The sequence below is a fragment of the Falco peregrinus genome, chromosome 4, assembly GCF_023634155.1.
Source record: "Falco peregrinus isolate bFalPer1 chromosome 4, bFalPer1.pri, whole genome shotgun sequence".
In the NCBI taxonomy this organism is placed as follows: domain Eukaryota; kingdom Metazoa; phylum Chordata; class Aves; order Falconiformes; family Falconidae; genus Falco; species Falco peregrinus.
This window is the reverse complement of record NC_073724.1, coordinates 96,817,114-96,836,665: the sequence shown is the minus strand read 5'-3', so window position 1 is coordinate 96,836,665 and position 19,552 is coordinate 96,817,114. Positions and strand designations below refer to the sequence as shown.

Sequence of the window (19,552 nt, the reverse complement as noted above, 5' to 3'; positions counted from 1 at the left end):
CTCTGGCCTAGTATAATTTCTTTATTCCTCATAAAAGATTAAGCTTAGTTTTTATTCACAGGGTTTTTTTTACTTAGGGACTAGTGGCTACGTGGCTAGCACCTTACTGGAACAAGTGATACCAGCCATTAAGTGATAGTTAATGGCTCAGTAATGATTTTTAATGTGGCTAAAAGGCTATATTACAATAAACAGAGAATATGCTTATCCTATTACAGCTAATGCCAAGGAGAAAATCCTCTGTGACTCCTCCATGTGCAGACAAACCAGACATTGACAGGCCCAGCTGCCAGCCCCATTTTACCAGTTTATCCAATTCGTCCTCAGTGACTAATTGCATCTTGTCTTGTTTCAAATCTAATTCCATCCATTATCCAAGATGGATAATTTCCAGGGATGGGAACATCTGCAAAGAATAAAACCTGCAAATCTACTTCCTGATATATGCACCCTATGACTCTTCTGCCTACGTTTCTTCCATCTGAGTAGGTCTGTGTGTGCAGAGAAGAGGAAAATGAGAGGCACAAGCCACTATCTGAATAGCCGATGTTTTGTTTATGCATGCCACATGGCAAAAATGAGTGTATAGCTTGCCATTGGTGATGACATGCTAAGATCACTGCCTATAGCATTGTCACAGCACTATCAAAACTAGCTGGCTGCAACAAGGCTTTTACCATCACATACCAGGTTAAACTTCAATAAGTAGCGTGCCTTGCCCCAGCATACCCACCAATCCCCCACAAAGTTTCAACAGTTCATCTACTGTTTGTGCTGTTCCTTCATACTCTTCAAGCCAGTCCCTCTGCTTCTTGCCTCTGCTGCATCCCTCTCCTTGTCTCTCCTACATCCAGGGCACTCTCTCTCCTCCCTCTGCTTCTTCCAGGTCTCTCTTCATTGACTGCTCCTCTTCTATACCCCTTAGAGCTATTTAACAACTTAGCAGGAACCAGCCACAGCGGCACCTTATCCACATCAGCCAACCCACCGCCCCTGAAGCCAGCCCACAGCTGTATATTATCAATGTTAATTAACCCAGCTTCATCCCTCTATAATTCCTCTACGCAGCATGAACCCATGTATTTACCTGCACTCTTTGCCTGCCCATACCTCTGCTTCTTGCCTCCTGTTAGATGAGAAGCTTATTCAAGCAGCCATCACCTTTTTGTTGTGTGCCTGTACAGCAGCCAAAACAAGGGAGTTGTGGTTCAGAGAGGATGTCTTATGCCAAAAGGTAGCACAAATTAAAATACCTCTGTGTAAAAAGGACACATATTAGGTCATTGTCTACACAAGGTAAAGTAGCCTAGCAGGACCACATTGCCCAATTCTGAAGGGGCAGAGGTCTCTTCAGCACTCTTGCCTCCCCATTTCTGTCCCTACTAAAGCCATCTGGGGACAGAGGATGTCTTAGCAGCTTCTCAGTAGATGTCCTTCATTACAGTGTCTTAAAATTCAACCCAGTGTTTCAATGGGGTAGTGACTTTATTTGGAAGTGATCTGAAGGAGCAGAAGGTAAGGTAACTCCTTGTCTCCAGGAAAAGAGCAAAAAGAAAAAGCAAGGAATCCTCTTTTCCAAAGGTGTAAATCAGCCTTTTAAGCTCACAACCCCAAGGGAACTGCATATGCTATCCATAAAATGAGATTGCTTATGAAATTGGATGTTTGTTTAATTCATCGGTGTTTGTGTGCCTGGCTGATCATAAATCTTAATATGTAAATCACCCAACTACACATATCTGAGCACGTTCACTGATTTCCGTACAGAAGACATTAGAGAATTCCCTGTTTAGTCATTAGCACTGTTTTAAAGGGTATTTACAGAGCCAAAGTGTGTCTCCCACTCTCAGCTCTGCACCAGTGGCCTCAAACCCTGCCAGCTGAAGGTGGGTTTAGGGCCCTGAGCTGCACTCCATGTGCAAGCCCGGCTGCCAACATGGACCCTGCTGACTTCGCCCCAGCTGCAGGGGGACAGAGCTCTGAACCATGCCCATGCAGTGCTTGTGCCTCAAGCCCACATTAGGGTATGGGTCCCTCAAGAGACTCATTTGGGCATTTAGGACCATCTGTGCCTCTTTCTGAATCACAGAGGGGTTCTGGTGGCCAGTGGTGCCAAGGCCATCGAGCAGATGCACATTTCCGTGGTGCAAGGAGGATCACATGGATGGGAAGATTTAAGATCTCACCGCCCCAGCTAATAGATGATCTGAACTGGTCTCTATAAGTCTGCAGCTCAACTCCAGCCCCTGAGCCCATGTCAGGTACCAAAGCAGACAGCACAGTGCATTTTTAATGCAGAGTTTATCATGCTAGTTTATGTGTTTTAAGGCTGTCAAAGCCAAGATGCTGTTGAGCTCATTCATCTCACAGAAGGCAGCAGCATGATGGAGCATAAAACCACACCACTGACACAAAAGCAGAGTGAAGATAATTTAAAAACAAAGCTAAACATCTGCTCCAAGAACGAGCTCTCTAATGCATAGATGGGAGCACTAAAGTTTGAAACATTACTGAGTGTTTAACCAGTACCACACCAGCTGTTAGACGTTTTTGGCAATGGTGCAGATATTATCTGGCAAGTTCTCATGAGCAGCTGACAAGAATGAAGAGTGACAGATATAAGAAACAGAAAATGCCAACCATATGGCATGAATATTACGCTAATGTTTCAGGTGTCAAGCAGTAGTTGTGTGTGTTTAATTTGAGTGCACAAAATTTATGTGGATTTTAATGATTACACAATGTTATACACAATTACATTTACATCTCCATATTGTTACAACTGTAATTTTGCCATTTAACAGTAATAGACACTGCACTAAATTTGTCCACTTAGGAGCAATGTTGTTATCTTTATGGCTTTAATAACACATTTCCACCTCACAGGTGTAATATTTATTCCTACAAAGAGTGCCACTGCAGTCAATGAAAACGCATGTGATCCAGTCTGCAAGATGCTGCTGGCTGACGCTGTAGCGTTAGGTTGTTTGGTAAATGCTAACAGCCCACGAGAAGTGCAGCAGCCAAGCTGTTTATGGGTATGTCTCCACAAAAATCAAGGATGCTGATTTGATCCCCACACCTCTTCATGCTGCTGGTGGTGTTGTATTCACCATGCGTTTTCAAAGAAGGGGCCGTCCCCTGCCTTGACCTGGAGGGAGACCCCATGGGAGATGGGCATCTGAGCTTCAGGCACTGAAGGTGGGCCCCACAGGCAGCCCAGCTCTGTCAGGTTTCCCAAAGTGACCTTCTAGCTGTTTTACAGACCATGTGCCACATCAGTACTGGATTTTCTCCCTGGGAAGTGGAAGTAGCAAAACTTGGTGCCATAAAATTGTGTATCATAATGGCTCTGCATCTCACACTTGAAGAAGCTTACAGCACCCTCATATCTCTGATGACAAAGGGAAAGGAAAACCAGCCCAAAGTGCTGGTATTGTCAGCAGCAGGCTCACATAGACAAGGCATAAAAATGTCTATTTGGTGAAAGCAGATTTGTTTGATGGTTGATTTTGGGCTGAGGCTGCTTCTCCATCAGTGCATAGAACAGTACATAACATGTGTGACATCTGTGCTGAGGCATGGGGCAGTGGCTGGACTGGCTGTGAAGAAGGCCAATAGCACTCCTTGTATCCATTTCACAGAAGAAATAAAATTAAAAAAAAAAAAAGGCAGGATAACTAAAAAATCAGCAAAGGTCCTACTAGGGATGAGGAACTGGGCATTGGTGGACCACTTTGCCAAGAGAACGGGCTTGATATGGACATTGCTTACTGCAACATTTATTTGCATCCATGTAAAAGAATTAAGTGGTAAAAAAATCTCCTTTTAAACACATCTGTGGGGAAAGTATCCACTCCTTGTGGCATGATATGGTGGCAATATCATGCAGATACAATCAGTGTAGGCCAAACTTCGTTATGAAGACTCAGACAGACACACACAGCAACTGGCAGAGCACGCCTGGGAAAGATGCGGCTGGGGCTGGGAAGTCATAGAATCAAAATCATAGAATCATTTAGGTTGGAAGAGACGCTTAAGAGCATTGAGTCCAACTGTATAAACCTAACACAGTCTGGAGACTCCCTGGCTCTGAGAGGAAAAGAGGAATTCCGATGTCTTGCAAACGCTCCTGGATGTATTTGTTATTCAGCTCTTTGCTGTGCTCTTGAGCTACACTGAAGATTAATTGAGTAGATAGAAAATGTCTGCCTAGCCCCACCTGCCACAGTTGCAGTGTTAATATTAAGCTGATAGAGCATATATTGGCTTTAGCTGGAGTAAGCACTATCTATCATGAAAGCCCCAAAAGATAGCTCAGATGTTGCAAGGCAGACTGAATATCTGCCTAGAGATAAAAGTTGTGTCATTCTCTGGCAAGCTTCTCACTACAGAAGCTCGCTGAAGGGCAGGTTGCCCCCCATGTGGCTCTGACGGTGGCCTTGCTGGCATGATAACATTTCCATTGCCCTTAGATGCAGCTCATACTTTCCAGGTTCTTTGGGAGCAGCATCTTCTGCTTCTACCAGGCCTTGGAGTCTAGCCAGCACTTACTCTCCTGTAAGCCCTTGCAGCCCACTAGGGCTCCTCAATTTACTACCTACCTTGTCACCCTAATATCATATCAGCATGTCTGCCTGCTCTCGATTGCTGTACTGGCAATCCTATCAGCAGTGCGAGGCAGAACAGCGCTCTCAGTATTTTTATTTCCCTGGTTTTCTAGAGGGCATAACCAAGCATTTTCATAACTGCAGTCTGACTTTTTCCTCTTTGAAAATCTTCAGGCCAAGTTGGCATCTCATTTTTCTTTCTTATATAGAGTTTTGCACTTCAGGAGAGTTAGCTCACAAGAATATTTTCAAAGCAATATTCAATGTATAATTCATATTAACACAGGACTGATGCTAGTCCAGACACTCAGCTTTCAGGTTACGCTCTGGAGACTGCATTTTTATATGTAGAGAACAGCTCTGGTCCTAATGCCAAGCACAAAAACAATTACAAAAGGAGGAAAAACACTGCCCTCCTATTACCCCCTAAGTGCTGCAAAGGCAAAGCAAGGGCAGCATTTAGGCATAGCCAGAAGTGAGATCTAAGTCCCAGAAGTGAAGGTAGGGTACAGCTGTCCCACAGTACAGCTTGCAGTTTAGTGCATTGCCAGTCGTCCTGTTGCACCAAAGATATCTTAGATCCATATATAAGATAGCAATCATTTTAAATTACTTATTTTGCTCTGAAAAGGAATGAAGCATCTGGTCTCAGTTTGGAGGTGACAATCAACAGCTCTACTGGTGGCAATGACTGTCTTCTCAGTCGTGAAAAAACAATGGAAAGAAAATGATTTGGGAAGTACAGCAGAAGCAGTGATCTGCATGGGTACCAGTGCACCTGCAGCACCTGCACAGAGGAGGCAGAGATGTGCCTCCTGGCACACTGATTCAGGCCACTGGCAGAGGCACAGCAAAGCCTGTGCCATCCCCTGCACAGCGCCTGGTGAGGGGGACGTGGAGGAACAGCAGACGGTGGAGCCTGGTGCGGACATGGGCAGGCAGGAGCCAAGGGACAGGAGTGAGTGCTGCAGCTCCCTGCCCTGGTATTTATCCTTGGGTTGCCTTGGGGAAGGCATTTCACATCTCCGGGTTTCTGTTCCTCCTCCCACTTTTTGTTTCTGATCTTTTCAGAGTAGGACCGTCTCCTAATACATGTTTATACAGTGACTAGCACGATGAGGCCCTGATCTTGCTTGAGGCCTCTAGGCATGACTGTAATACAAACGATAAATCATCATCATAAAACAGGAGCTCACAGATCCATAACTTCTGTCATAACTCCTGGCTGAAGCGTCAGCAGCTCACAGACACATGGCAAGGTCAGGGAGACCATGAAGGGCCGGAAGAAGTGAATCCACACAGAAAAAAGGAGATGCTGAATGGCTTTGAAATATTTTTAATATCTGTCAGTGTTATACCCATGTCAGTTCACAGATGATTTCCTTTATTGATGTCACCTCCTGACAGCAGCAATATGGCTGAGGAAACCATTGAGCCACGTATCACAGCAGAAGGAGATGACGGTCACCAGGGTGCAGCCTGCAAAAAAAGATGCACGAACGGTCGGCAGGTGCTTCCCGTCCACAGCTTTTGTGCTGCAGTCCCCCAAGCAGGCAGCCAAGCTTCAGCAAAAGCATTTCTTTGTCCTTTTAAGGAGGTCTACTGACCCTTTTTTGTATCTCTCCTCTTTTTGCCCTCTGTTCCATGGAAGAAAGCTGTGTGAGTATTTCATGCAGTGGTTTTCAGCAGCTCTGGAGACTCCCTCCTGTCTGTGAGTCAGCTCAGACGTGCACAAGGCATGCTTCTCCAGCAGGCATTCCCAGGCAGCCTCTGGGTGCACGGCTGAATTCCGCAATGGACCTATCATTGCTCAAATCTGCACCAACCAACAACATGCTTTGCAAAAGCTGTCATCATGCTCTAGGGTTACACATTTTTTCAGTGTCCCCTAACCTGTAGAGGCAAGGAGATTGGGAGACCGAAGTGTAACAGGAAAGAGTTCACTGCAGGAATGTAGGGAGCTGACGGTACAAAAGCCAGCAGTTATGTCCATTAAAAGCAAGTCAAGTGAGCGTACAAATATCTTTAAATCATTATATCTGGCAAGAAGCCATGCTGTGTTTTCAGCCAAAGTGTGATACTTTGAGAAAATGTAGCTTCAGTGAGCTGCATATCAGATGAAAAAGAAGCACTAGGGAAGGTTCAAGCTGTGTTTACTTGAAAAAATATTTTGTTCTTGATGAACTGAAGGATTTACGCTATTCCTCCCTGTAGCATTGCATCTTCCAGGTAACAATGACCAGTCTCCTCCTTATTCCTGAGAATAAAAGTTTCAAAATATTTTTAAATGTTTCAAAAGAAATTAAGTCTTTAAAGTTTTTCCTGCTGTAAGCTGCTGAAGGCTAGCCTATCTGACACGTTGGTTTGATGGCTTACACAACAGGGAATACTGTCTTATTCCAGTTATGACCGGAGCTTCTTCAGCGACTCATGTTTGCCGGACGACATCGTTTGTTAGACAGACCATTACAGTAAGAAGCAATGATACTGCCAAAATCATGCATGCCATTAAAAAAAAGAAATCAGTCCCAGATTCAAATCCTGGTGCATCAGCAACACCAGAATAACTCCACTCACTCCATATTGGTGGAGTAAATCTCTGTAATTAGGGTGAGAATTGGGCCAAATAGAGAATTGGCAGAGCTGATAGCATAAATCAGATGAACACAGAGAATTAAAACAATGGAGCAGGAAGGAGAAAAGTGAGGGGGGCTGAGAAGTGACATAAAATAAAGGATGTGTGAAACAGATGTGCTCAAACCTGGCTGAGGATATGTTTTAGGATAAATGAAACAGGCAACAGTGCAAGAGGCAGTTTTCCCTGGAGACCTACCAAGTAGTAAAGTACTTTAAAGAAGAATTTTAATTCAGAGAATATGCCAGTCAGTATGATAACACATGCATTAGGCGCAGAGAAAGGCCAGCACAGAAGATCCAGAAGTTTTGAGAATGTGCAGAAACCAGACTTGGGAAGGCTGGACACTACCTGAAGGCAAAAGGCACATCAGTCTTCCTAAAGAAAGCAATTCAAATATTTGGACTGCCCTTCAGTATGATCTAAGTGGGCTACTGACACACTTAACAAGTTACATGCAATGCCACTAAAATGTTGCTTGGATATTCTTGTCCTTCATTTTACTGCTGCTGTGACAATACAACAGCCCACAAAGCATCACCAAAAGTGTCCGCTCTCTAGGCTGACTATGCTTGTATCTTGCTGTATGAAGGCCAGATCCTGGTAATGTTAGGCCAGCATCCCATCGTCTTACAATATTCAGACACCCTCTCAACTACCTTATTTAAATCCATATAAAACAAAGCTTTTTGCATCCTGGTTTCAGAAGATCAGCTTATCATCTCTCAGTCTATCATCTGCCACTCTTGCTTTCCTTTGCTTCCCCTCATATTTAAAGTTAACCCAGAAAACTTTAAACATAGCTTTTAATATAGTTAAAAACTTTTAATACTGTTAATTTTAATTTTTAATATAGCTAAGCTAGTAAAATCATGTTCAAAATCTCTCCTTGAAACCTACTTCTGTTGTGGTACCCTGCAGCTCATACTCATCTGACAGTGTTTAGGTGAATGGGGATTTCTACTTCTTTCTACTTCTTCTACCTGGTTGATTTTTTGCTGCCGTCTCATCTCCCCAACCCTTGGTGCGGATAAGTTTGGAGCAAAGTGGGGCTCTGAAGCCATCTGACTGTCAGTGCAGTCACTGTACCGTGAAGAAAAGTCCTCCCACCACATAAAATTTTCACTATAGGCAGGTCTAGGGACTATTGGTCTCATTACCATCAACTCCATAAAGGCTAGGAGACATCTGTTGAATCTGTGTAAGAGCCATGACTTCCAGTTGCCCTTTGTCTTTCCAGCTGTAGAGACCCACCCTGATCTCTCATTAACAACATACAAATAAAAACACCGTTTTGTTTTCCCATCTCCAGGCAGCTGCAGAACCTTCCCCAACCAGCTGTAAGTCAATTCTCTTGCCCCTGGAGTCCTAATACTTGGGAAACGCACTACATGGTCTTGGTTTGCAATCTGTGAAAAGCAGCATTTTCCCTCGTACTCTGTGCCTTTCAGCTAGCTTAATCTGGGATCAGCAACAGAAGATGATACAGGCTGAACTCATGGCAAAGGAATGCAATGGAGAGAATGGTAGTGGCAGAGGAACAGACTAGATACTAGGTTATTTTATTCCTCAGCTGTATAATTCAATATTTCAAATGAAGACTAGCATTAGTTACCCTCCCTGTTCTGAATTCCAGTGTTTTCTTCACTTAGTGTGTTGGCCTACAAGGCTTGGGCTCCTCGGAAGGCTTTTCTTGGCTGCCTCAGCTCTACAAGCTGTTGACACTGACTCATCCCTAAAGCTGTTAGCCAAATAACATAGTTAGCAAAGGCTGGTCTCCTTGACTAACTTGGCTAGAGACACCTTGTGTGCAGAAAAGATGTGGGATTTACTTATGGGTGCAGCACTACCAGTAGAATGAAGCACATGGTCTCTAACATTTTTGTATGCTTTCTAAGCCCTGCCAAACTTCTGGAGACTTTCCTGTTGCAGTTCTGTCCCCACAGTGTCTCCTGGAGGAAAGACATGGAGCTGGACAGAGCATGGTGAATAATATTCCCCCAGGTCATATTGCCTGGGGCTGCCTCCAGGAGGCAACCACATGGAGAAAGGAGGAGAGGGACTGGGAGTCAGTCACTCCCATTTACATCAGAACTGCATCCCCGCTGGCAAGTGTGGCCTTATTTCCATCATTTTCTTGGCAGTTTGGAGGTTCATCATCAGATAGGATTGCTGGTTAGATAACCTGCAGGTGCCTTGGCTCTGGAGGCACATCACCAGGTGTTCCCCACCCCCGCTCCCACTGAGGTCACAGCAGAGTCCCCATCAGCTGCAGCACACACTAGGACATGACCTTAAAATCGTAACTTTTAAAACATTTTGGAGGAACACAGATTGCTGACAGAGACTTTGAGGGAATCTAAATCTTAGGTGAGGATGAAAACTGTTAAGCTAGCTTCAAAGAAAGATTTAGTTTGGCTATATCTTTAATCTGGGGACTGATTAAAAGAAGAATAGTTTCAATGACTAATTTCTACAGGGTCTGAAATATAACAGGTTATTAAACACACAACCCAACAGCTGCAGAATCTGACAGAGACATTGTTCTCCCTGAGCATTTGGTAATAGAGTATTTCAGATGATTAAATAGCTAATAAAGTCAGAGTCTTTGCTAAGTAGATGGATACCAGCAATATTGCAAATGTAATTATAGATTTCTATCAAAAAATTCTTGACTCAAAATATTTATTCTCAGACTGAAGCTAATATGCAGGTCTCAGTTAAAAATAAAATATTTTAACCACTACTAAAAGGTTTCCAATTTGTTCTACTGTAGTGGCTTTCAATTGCAACCAGGTTCAAGGTGTATGTTTTCAGACTGAATATTCCTTTTTTCAAGGTAAATTCCCACTAACTGTCACATGAAACTATGTCTTCCATTAATCATGATCTTTTTTTTTTTTGGCAGCACAGGAATTTGCATCTTTAGGTTATTTATTTCCTTTGCTCCTTCACAGGAATTAGATAGTTTTGATATCTGTACCTCTCTAACATTACAAAGTGGTAAGAAAGGGTCAGAGAAACCAGTGTTAGGGATACTTCCAAAAAAACCCTGAGGAAGAGCCCTGCATGCACAAAATTATTCATTTACCTCTTTATTGCTATTTCAGCCTGTCTTTTTTTCCACTGATCTTCTAGATATTTTACACCCTCCCTGTGAGGGCCATTACAAAACCAGGGTATTTTTTTATATCATGCATACACAGCTATGCTAGCTAATTCACAGACTGCAGCAAAAAAAATCTTTACATCAGTAAATCATCCCATTATCACAGAGGAGCATGCAGCAGAGCTTGTATTCACACTGGAGCTAGTTTATCTCTACCTATGATTATTTTTGCCTCATTTATAAAAATGTAATAGATGCTCATTTCCATTTAGTCAAGACAATGCTCATACAGCAATGCCCATGTCTGCTGTGCTTTGCATTTCTTGATGCCATGCCCTATGTCTGCTTTACCAATCCCACCCTGTGCCTCATCACATTCTTTTTGCTCTTTGAAGCCCTTGAGCACTCATTCCTATTGTAAAAACAGGGAGAAATTAGAGGACAATGGCTAAACTGTAAAGCAATAAAAGGTATTTAAAATATATATAAAGAAAACGTTATCACATTGCTCTCCTACTTTTTGGGTAGCACTGCATTTCTCAGACAAAGCATTTCCAAGAAGCAGAGAGTTTCTGGGTATATGCATGTGGCACTGGGCTGGAGGAAAAGCAGCACACTCCCAGTGCAGATGTGGCTGCCTTTACCAGCTCCAGCATCACTGTCCATGGGGTAAAGGACAGACTATGCTCATCCCACCTATAAAATGCAGCGTGGAGATGGCTGTGACTAAAGCTGCATGGGCAACTTAACCTGCTCTGACGTTCCTAAGAAATGCCTTCATGGATTTCGTGTCCACACATAGTAAAACACACGTAAAGAATGGGTGCCAGACCCTGAGCTCCAACCCTCTGGGAAGATCTGCAGTGGTTATGAGAGGATTGCTGGTGTACTCTATCATGCTGACGAGCTGTAAAAATAGCCATATCAAAACCACCAGCAGGACTGTCTCTTAGTTATCCCTTATTCACAAGAAGATCAGTCTCACAAAGGATTTCAGCGGCAAGCATGTGGGAAGCCCGGCACAGTACAAGAGGGTTGTTGCTGCACCATGGATGCAAGCATGGAGTGCATTACAAATGACTGAAAGCTGTAGAGCTTACAGCACACCTGTGCAAGTACTTGAGTGTGCAGGATTCAGCAGGTTTTGGAGACTACTACAATGCATATTAAACTACTTACTCTTCTGCACCTAAGTACAGTTACCAGGGAGGTTGAGAGTTATGTCCAAGCCAGAATTTTGTATCAAAATCTCAATCTATATGACAGAGTTCAAGAAGCCTTGTATCCTTTTCTTCTTTGTTTTAAAAAAAAAAATATTTTTATTACCCTCATTGAAAGAGATCCTAGCTGCTCAATGTTTTGCTTAGGTTTTTGAAGCTCTTACACTCCATGCTGTGGTTTGATGCAAGGTTCTGGTTTGTTCCCATTTCTAGTGAAGTTTGGGTGCAACAAAGAGTATTTTAACCTCTATTTATTGCACTGACCATCAGCTAGCTATATTTTTTATTTCGACTGTCAGTGACAATAAGAAATTGGAGACAAAAATGACTGTTGTGGTTGCAACTTCAGTGTTATTTATAAACAGCTAGATGCAGAAAAAATGCAATTTAAAATTCATTGTGAGCAATATTCAGGCCTAGAGCTCCCTAATGCACAATTCATAGTTGCTTAAATTGTAGTCATTACTCTCATACTGCAATAGTTTGTCAGGGTAAAGGGAAATTACTTTTCTGTCAATTACTCCTGCAAGATTAGTTAATTTGCATTTACAAAGGGTATGGAGCGGCATCTCAATTCCATAGAGATGTTTCTCAGAAGGATTTGGCAATTTGAGGTCTGGGGGAAGATGTAAATGGAGGTCAACTTCAAAATGTAAAAAAGGAACAGTGCCTACATCCCAAAGTCTTTGTACCCCATTGAAGAGCAGTAATGAAGAGTAGATATATCACTTACAGACTGCCAACTTCAGTATTGCAGAAAATTGTATTTGGGACGTGGAAGAGGCATGCTCCTCTCTGTTTTCAGTACCGGACAGCCAAGCTGGCAGCACCTGAAATCACTGCTCTTGACTATACGTGAGTTGTGCATGCAAATAATCTATATAAAACATTCTACCCTTTGGCATCTCCTTCTGCTAACATCTGTATGCTTGTTTAATCCATGTTGGGATGGAGATAGTGAGGAAAATGAGGGGAATGTTATTTTTATTTACTTGCTTGGAAATAGTGAGTTTTAGCATGTCTTACTTGTATATCCACCTGAGGCATCACAGCTCCTGATCCTAGCGGTGTAATTTAAGGTGTTGAAGCTTGGTGCCTGAGTTCTTTGGAGGCATGATGGAGTAACTGAGTGCAATGGTGCCCAAGGGACAATGCAGCACTCTTCCACTGTGCCTGAGTAGCTGCTTCAGGAAGGACTGCCAGAGCACCTCCTGGCATCCCTCCCACTAAACCCAGGGGTATCGCTGGAGGGAGCAGCAGCCGTGCCTCCTGCAGCCTATGCAATGCTCTCGAGGGTGAAGGCACTTGCTGTGGACATGGCAGGACACAGTGCTGTCGCTCCCCAGCCTGCAGGGATTCGCACCCACATATTACTGACAGAGAGAGTAAAATTTTCTCTTCCCTCCATGGAAATAGCGGAAAGGCTTTTGGAAAATGCAGGATCCAGGCAAGGCCTCAGATTTATCATTGAGAGTGGGCAAGGTTATAACCTACCTCTGCCCTGTAGCCAGGCGAGGTTGCTTAAACCACCTCAAAGCTGAGGTCATGGGTATTTTCTTGTGAGTAGAGCAGAACACATGGAGTGCAGACACCGTGTAGGTGTACTGCCATGGACTATGTGCAGCTGGCACGGCGGGGCTTAACCTCTAGGTGTTATTGCAATTAAAATGATGAAATACCAACAACGCAGGCATCCTCAACACTGACGCTCATGTTCAGGCATGTCAGACTATGCTGATACTGATATCCTGATCCTGTATTGGTATCACAGCTCTCTTGGCATTTGGCAATGTTTTAAATTTTAAGCCCTGCCAAATTCCAGCAAATATAGTCACAGCCCTCCTTCCTGATATTGCTGGCTTGATACAACAACGGTCAGAGTACCCTCACCTTTCCTCCCCAGCCTGAGCTGCATGTGGTTGCTGTTCCTGTGCTTCAGTGCAGAATGCTCCAAAGTCAGAAATTACACAGGAGGGAGTTCTCTGAAGAGTTTATGAAGTGTTTGAGGCACCTTAATTATATGTTATTTTTATTCTCATTAGGTTTAGTGGATTTGCAACGCTGTTCAACCTAAAAACTGGACTCTGCTCCAGCCACCCATTAAAAACTTAAGTGCTTAAAAATCATGAATATTTATGTTGCCTTTAATTATTTTCCATTTCAGTTGCCTGGATTTTCTTTTGAGATGCATTTTCTTGGTTTACATCAAGGCTAGAATCCTACCTTGCACAAAAGGTAAATCCACATTTGTTTCTAAGAGTTAGAATTAGGGAAGCCTAAATTCTGCTGGTTAATAAAGATAGGGATGAAGACATGAAAGTAAGTGTAAAGATATAAAGTTGTAAAGATATGTATCAAGGCATAAAGATATGGATTGGAATTTTTAGTTTCAGCTTGAGAAAATGACAGAAAATATCCAAAATTATTTTCAGTCTTTTTTTTTCATTGGCTAAAGTATTTTCATTGGCCAAAGTATTAGAGTCAGTCCTACTAGTTTGCTCACAACTTCGGTCTATAAATGCCCCCTGTTTAAAATAGACTTAATTTCTCTATTTGTGTTACTGCAGTAGTATGCCAGGGAAAGGGCTCTTATTCATAGAGGGACAGACATAACTTAAACCACATCAGTTGCTGGTTCTGTATGTTATACAAACTGCTGAAAAAGCTAGGGGGTTTTGTGATGGCCAGATACGCCATTCACACTGCTGTAATTTCAGGACATAATGCAGTGACACTGAAACAGCTAGTGTTTAAATGTTGAAAACCCAGTTGTGGTTGTAAAGGTTTTGGGACTGACTGTGTTTGGGATCCCTCTAGTTTTTCTGGACAGAGCTGGAGAGTTTGTGGTCTGGGTTGCTCAGCAGTGCACCTCCCTCCTGCCCTGCACGTCCCCCTTACAAGTGTGTGAACCCAAATGATGCACCTACCTTTGACACATGGATGCACCTTTTTCTTCTGAGAACCCACAACCAGCAATTTAATTAAGGTAATTTAATTTGTCTTCAAAACAATGTATTATGCATTAATTAAGGTAACTTAATTTGTCTTCAAAACAGAGTATTATTCATTCACTCTAAGGCACAAAACACATAGCACAATGGGTAAAAAAACAGCATCAGAGGTACATGACTCTTACTCATACCCGCATCTTTCCCCTTGCCAGCTTTTGTGCTTTCTCATTTTCAGCTTCAAGAAGCATTTGTGTAGTATAACATGAGTCTATTTTTTCAGTGCTTCCCTTTGCCCTGTAACTCCCTTCCTTTCACACATTGCTTCTGGACAGCTTCTCTCAGGTGACTCAAAGGCCTCAGTTCACAAATATTTTATGAGATTATAGTGTGATACTTCTCAGGCCTGAAAAAACAGTGATATTAGCAGTGCTGCAGCTGAGATGTTATCTCTTAGGCCCACAAACCTCCTTGAATTTGCGGACTCTTGCATCTGCTAAGCCACCGCTTCTCTTCTTTTGCTTGATCCCTTTCATAGCCCTTATTGACTAACTGCATGACAACATCCCCATCTTACAAACGCATGTGGAAGCAGAATATTAATTTTTAAAATAAAAACATCAAGTGCATTTTTCTAGTTTCCGCGTGGAACTACTTATTCCAAAACAACAGCCTGTGATACATTCTTGCCATCAGTGCCAGATGCAACAGAATCCTAAATACTTATAAAAGGTTAAAGTTTTGATAAAATACTATAAATATTTATTAAAGTTTTGTAATTAGGCCTACATTCTATGAATGTTTTGTGTTACAGGTAAACCTTGTGCCTGTACAGATGGAATTTAGGAAGTTATTTCGGACTAATAGAGTGCTGTTGTTGAGAACATGCCCACATAGCACAAAAGTATTTGAGTAATGATAAAAAGTACTTCAGAAGAAACTATTTTAGCTACAGTTCAGCTGTGCCTTAGCTTCATCTAATCCCCACTTCAGTGGCAGATATGAGTACATTTCATTCTAGGAACTTGTGAAGCACCACAGCTGAACAGGCACCCTCCTGCCTGTTGGCTTTGTTGGTGTTTTTTCTCGGTGATGCTGAATGTCTGGGACTTGAGCATCCCTGGAAATCCACAGAGCAGGTAGCACTTGTAATGAACTCCTTAAAATCTGAACATACCATGTTTTTGTTTCCTGTTCAGAGTAACCAGGAAACCAGCCACATCCCAGACCCTCTGCGGAGTCCTCCCCTTAAGATCCTTTTTTAGCTTTGACATTTCCAACTAGCAGAGGTGAATTGCTATTGGTAAAAACATCACAGAACTGAGTTCTTTAGCTGCAGCAAGAGAGATATAAACCAGCCATTTCTGACCAGCAATAGCAGTGGGAGCTGGCTCTCCCATCTGATAAATGGCCAGCTTATGCCTTTGAGATGAATTTCAGAAGATAAAACAGAGTCTGCACATAGCCACACAAAACCTTTCCTCTCTTTAGGACAGCAGCTCTGGACTATCCTAGTATGCAGAACAGGGAAATCAAAATGATCATAAGGAAGCCCCACCTATAGGAGAAAATAATCCCATTAGCCTCTCCACAACAAAGACCTGGGAGTGATTTTGCTGCGTAAGTGGCCATGGGAACAGTGTGGTTATCATCACAAAACAGAGGCGGAAACAGAACTTTCTCTAGGAATGGGGAAGCAGCATCCAGGAGGTCCCAGAGTATCACAGAGTGCCGTACTTTCACAGCAAGAAGCCAAGTTTCCTAAAACAACATCACCAGTAAAGAACAAAAAACCCTAAAAGCTCTCAAGGAAACCCTAAAATCTTTCTGAGCAGGAGGAAAGAAAATAGTCACACATGCACTTTATTGCTTGAGGTGTATGTCAAAGGGTTACACAAGGTATGACAGCAAGTAGTTGGTTTTAGCAGCTTTCTGCTAAACCATGTATAGTTTGAAGAGACATAACTGAAGTTGGTGGAATAGAAGTGAGACTGTGCTGTTTAATCTTTTCTTTTGGAAAAAGCTGCAGTTGAAAGCAACTGGAAAGTGGCAGGACCACAGCCATCCTTCTGCTAGCACCACTGCAGCAGCCCTTCATTTACCTCCTCGCCCAGCCTGGCAGGGATGCCAGCTGCATGTATTGAGCCACATTCCAACTCTGGTCACACTGGAATGAACCCAGGGTCATCTCAGTGACTTTGATGAAGTTATTCTTTATTCACGCTTGCCTAGCTGAGAGTCTGGCCCATTCTATCTAGGTAGCAATATCTAATAAAGATTGCCAAATTAAGGGAACAAGAAGAACCAGACTATGTCACATGAAAAGGAAATGCTTTACATTATAAGGATTAAAGAGGCCCTTTAGTTTAAAGACTTTACATCAGCATTTAAAGGACAGGCCACTGAAAAGCATATCTGTATGTGCCTAGAGTTGTTGGGGGTTTTTTACATTCATTTTATATTTTAGGAAATGGAAAGAAAATGGATTGATTTTAACATTGAAATAAAAATACTGCAATTTGTTCAACACAGAACACTAATTCATTATACATTAATTCACAGTTTTGGTTAAAATGTCTTCCATTTAGGATTTCCTCCACATCAATTAAGACGGCCCCTCTGGCTGAAATACATTGCATTTCTTGATTTTCACTGTGGGAGCATTTTTGTCAATGTGTCAAGTTCAGCTTTGGGAAAAACACTGTTTTGCTCTGCTAGACAAATCCAGGGTGTCCCTGCTGTAGTGACCAACAAAAGATACAGGAAAGGAATGAAGGTAAGGGAAATTTATCATCACTGTATTGTTTCCAGTAAGTTCAGATTCATTCAGGCCATAGCTTGATGATACTGTAAATCTGAATTTAGAGATCCCAGTGCTGTAACAAAAACTCTGCAACCAATGATGTAAGACTAGCAAAATAGTATAGATTTACTCTAGCAGTTCATTTGTTAAAGAAATATTGACATTTACTTTGTACCAGGCAATGGACTGCATTGCGTCATTGCCAGTTGTACAAAGCTGGTATACATCCCATGTTATATGCTCTGACTAATTCAGCAGAACTGCACTTGTATGCCCACACCTCATCTGAATGGTGTTTGTGTTGCTGTGTCATCTGGACGTGCCCAGATGGAGAATGAGTGGTGGTGTATCCACAGGGGATGGGATTTCTGTCACACTGAGTTAGCAATAACAAGCCACTGATTTTTTCTTTTCATATCACCTTTGAATTTCACCTGGGTCCACCAGAATATAAAAGTATAAACTGATGAAATGCACTTGCCAAGGCACAGAAACATGAAGTTGTTTGCTTTCTAAGGAAAATATATGTTAAATTGTGAAGGGTGTTGGATTGTTTCGGGTAGCTAGAGAGAGCTGTGGAACAATCCAGACAGAATTTGAAACAACTTTTTTTATTATTATTAAAAGCATGTATCTCAACTTTTACTAACATTTAAGTGAATCAAGAAAAGTTCCAACATACAGCTCTTTTCACTCAACTCTGTATATAAAATAACAACCTCGGATGACAAAGGTCATCCTAGACCATCCTGGACAGTTCCCATAGGAAAGTAAAAATACCACAAGCCTGGGGTCGCAGAAAGTCTGCTCAGGTTTGGACCCCTGACCTGGGCATCAGCCACTAGAGCTCTCCCACGGAAAACCATTTCATTATTCCTATTCAAACCCATGCAAGAAAGAGCAGGTTATTAATGTTTCAGCTACAAGACTGATCCTCCTGTGCACTAGTAAGTGCTATATATACATTAAAATTATTACTATAAATCTGCATCATAATGGACAATGTTCTCTTAAACTGATTTCCTGCAATCATCGTTAACTGGCCAGCTTGCTAACACCTGGTACCAACAGATTTTTCATCTGCCGAGCGCAGTGCCACACAATGGTAACAGCAGGTTTTAACCTAATCCCTATCCATACACAAGCAAACATCTAATGACGCCCATGACAAAGACACAGAGACCAGCCTGACATTTGCTGATAAATCCCGGGAGATTCTCCCTCAACACCACCAGTCTGCTCAAACACATTTTCCAGTGGAAAAGATAATTTGAAACCATTTCCAGCTAGACTAATTGCATTCACTGAAAAGAGCATCCTCCTCCTCCTCAATATACATTTATTCGTCCAGCTGCAAATGCAGCTAACACTTAGTGAAGTTTTCCAAAGCAGTAATTATTTCATCTTACAAGAATTTGCAACAGCTTGCTTGATAATGAAAAGTTATTATGCAGATATATATACTTCATGCAAAGTTGCACACACACAGACACAGACACAAAAGTAAAAAAAAAAAAAAAAAAAAGTAGGTGTTTAAAACTGCTGTTTGAATTCCACTCACAGTTTGAAAGTCTAAGCATAAAACTTCTTACTTTGCAGCTGTAGCTCCAAGCTGTGTGGAAAGATAATGCAGTCCATCAGATAGCCTGGTTTTGTTTTCTTGCATAAAAATATCATCTGTCACAGGCACAGGAGCTGACTTCAAGGGCCAGCCCCTTCTGCCGAGCACACCAATCGGGAGACCCTGGGAGCACATGTGGGAAGCTGCTCGCCTGCGCGCTGGTCACGGGCAGCATATGCTCTGTGGGACCCGGGTGCCAGGGGGACGCGGGTGGCAGCGAGGCACGGCGCTGGGGGTGCCTCACCCAGGGCTGCCAAGCTCCAAGCCCAGCCACGGGAGGCGAAACAGAGGGCTGGCTGGGGAGCGCGATAGCTTGGCTGCAGGAGCAAAGGCAGAGCCTCTTGCAGACCACCTCAGTGCCACTGGTCCTGCAAAACCAGCCAGAAGGACACCAGAGCCTGTGGCCAAGAATTGTACTTTGCTCCTTCTGGCCTTATCCTTTACTGTTCTAACAAAAATAATCTCATTTACCACTGCATTAAATGCTTCTTCACGTTTTCTCTTTTCTAACTCCATTTATGGCTTTTTATTCCAAACCTTACCCCTGCAAAACCATGCCTGTGGGAAAGTCCTGGCCATTGCCAGCCCCTTGTAACAGGGGAGCTG

At 42.7% G+C, this 19,552-nt stretch overlaps 1 protein-coding gene across 1 annotated transcript in view; it reads right to left on the bottom strand.

Moving 5' to 3' along the window:
- STARD13 (StAR related lipid transfer domain containing 13) overlaps positions 1-19,001 on the bottom strand; it is a 297,105-nt gene extending 278,104 nt beyond the window's left edge. Inside the window, exon 1 of the mRNA XM_013302212.3 lies at positions 18,918-19,001. The gene's annotated coding sequence lies outside the window, so the exon portion shown is untranslated. The remainder of the gene's footprint in view (positions 1-18,917) is intronic.
- Between the last annotated feature and the right edge of the window lie 551 nt (positions 19,002-19,552).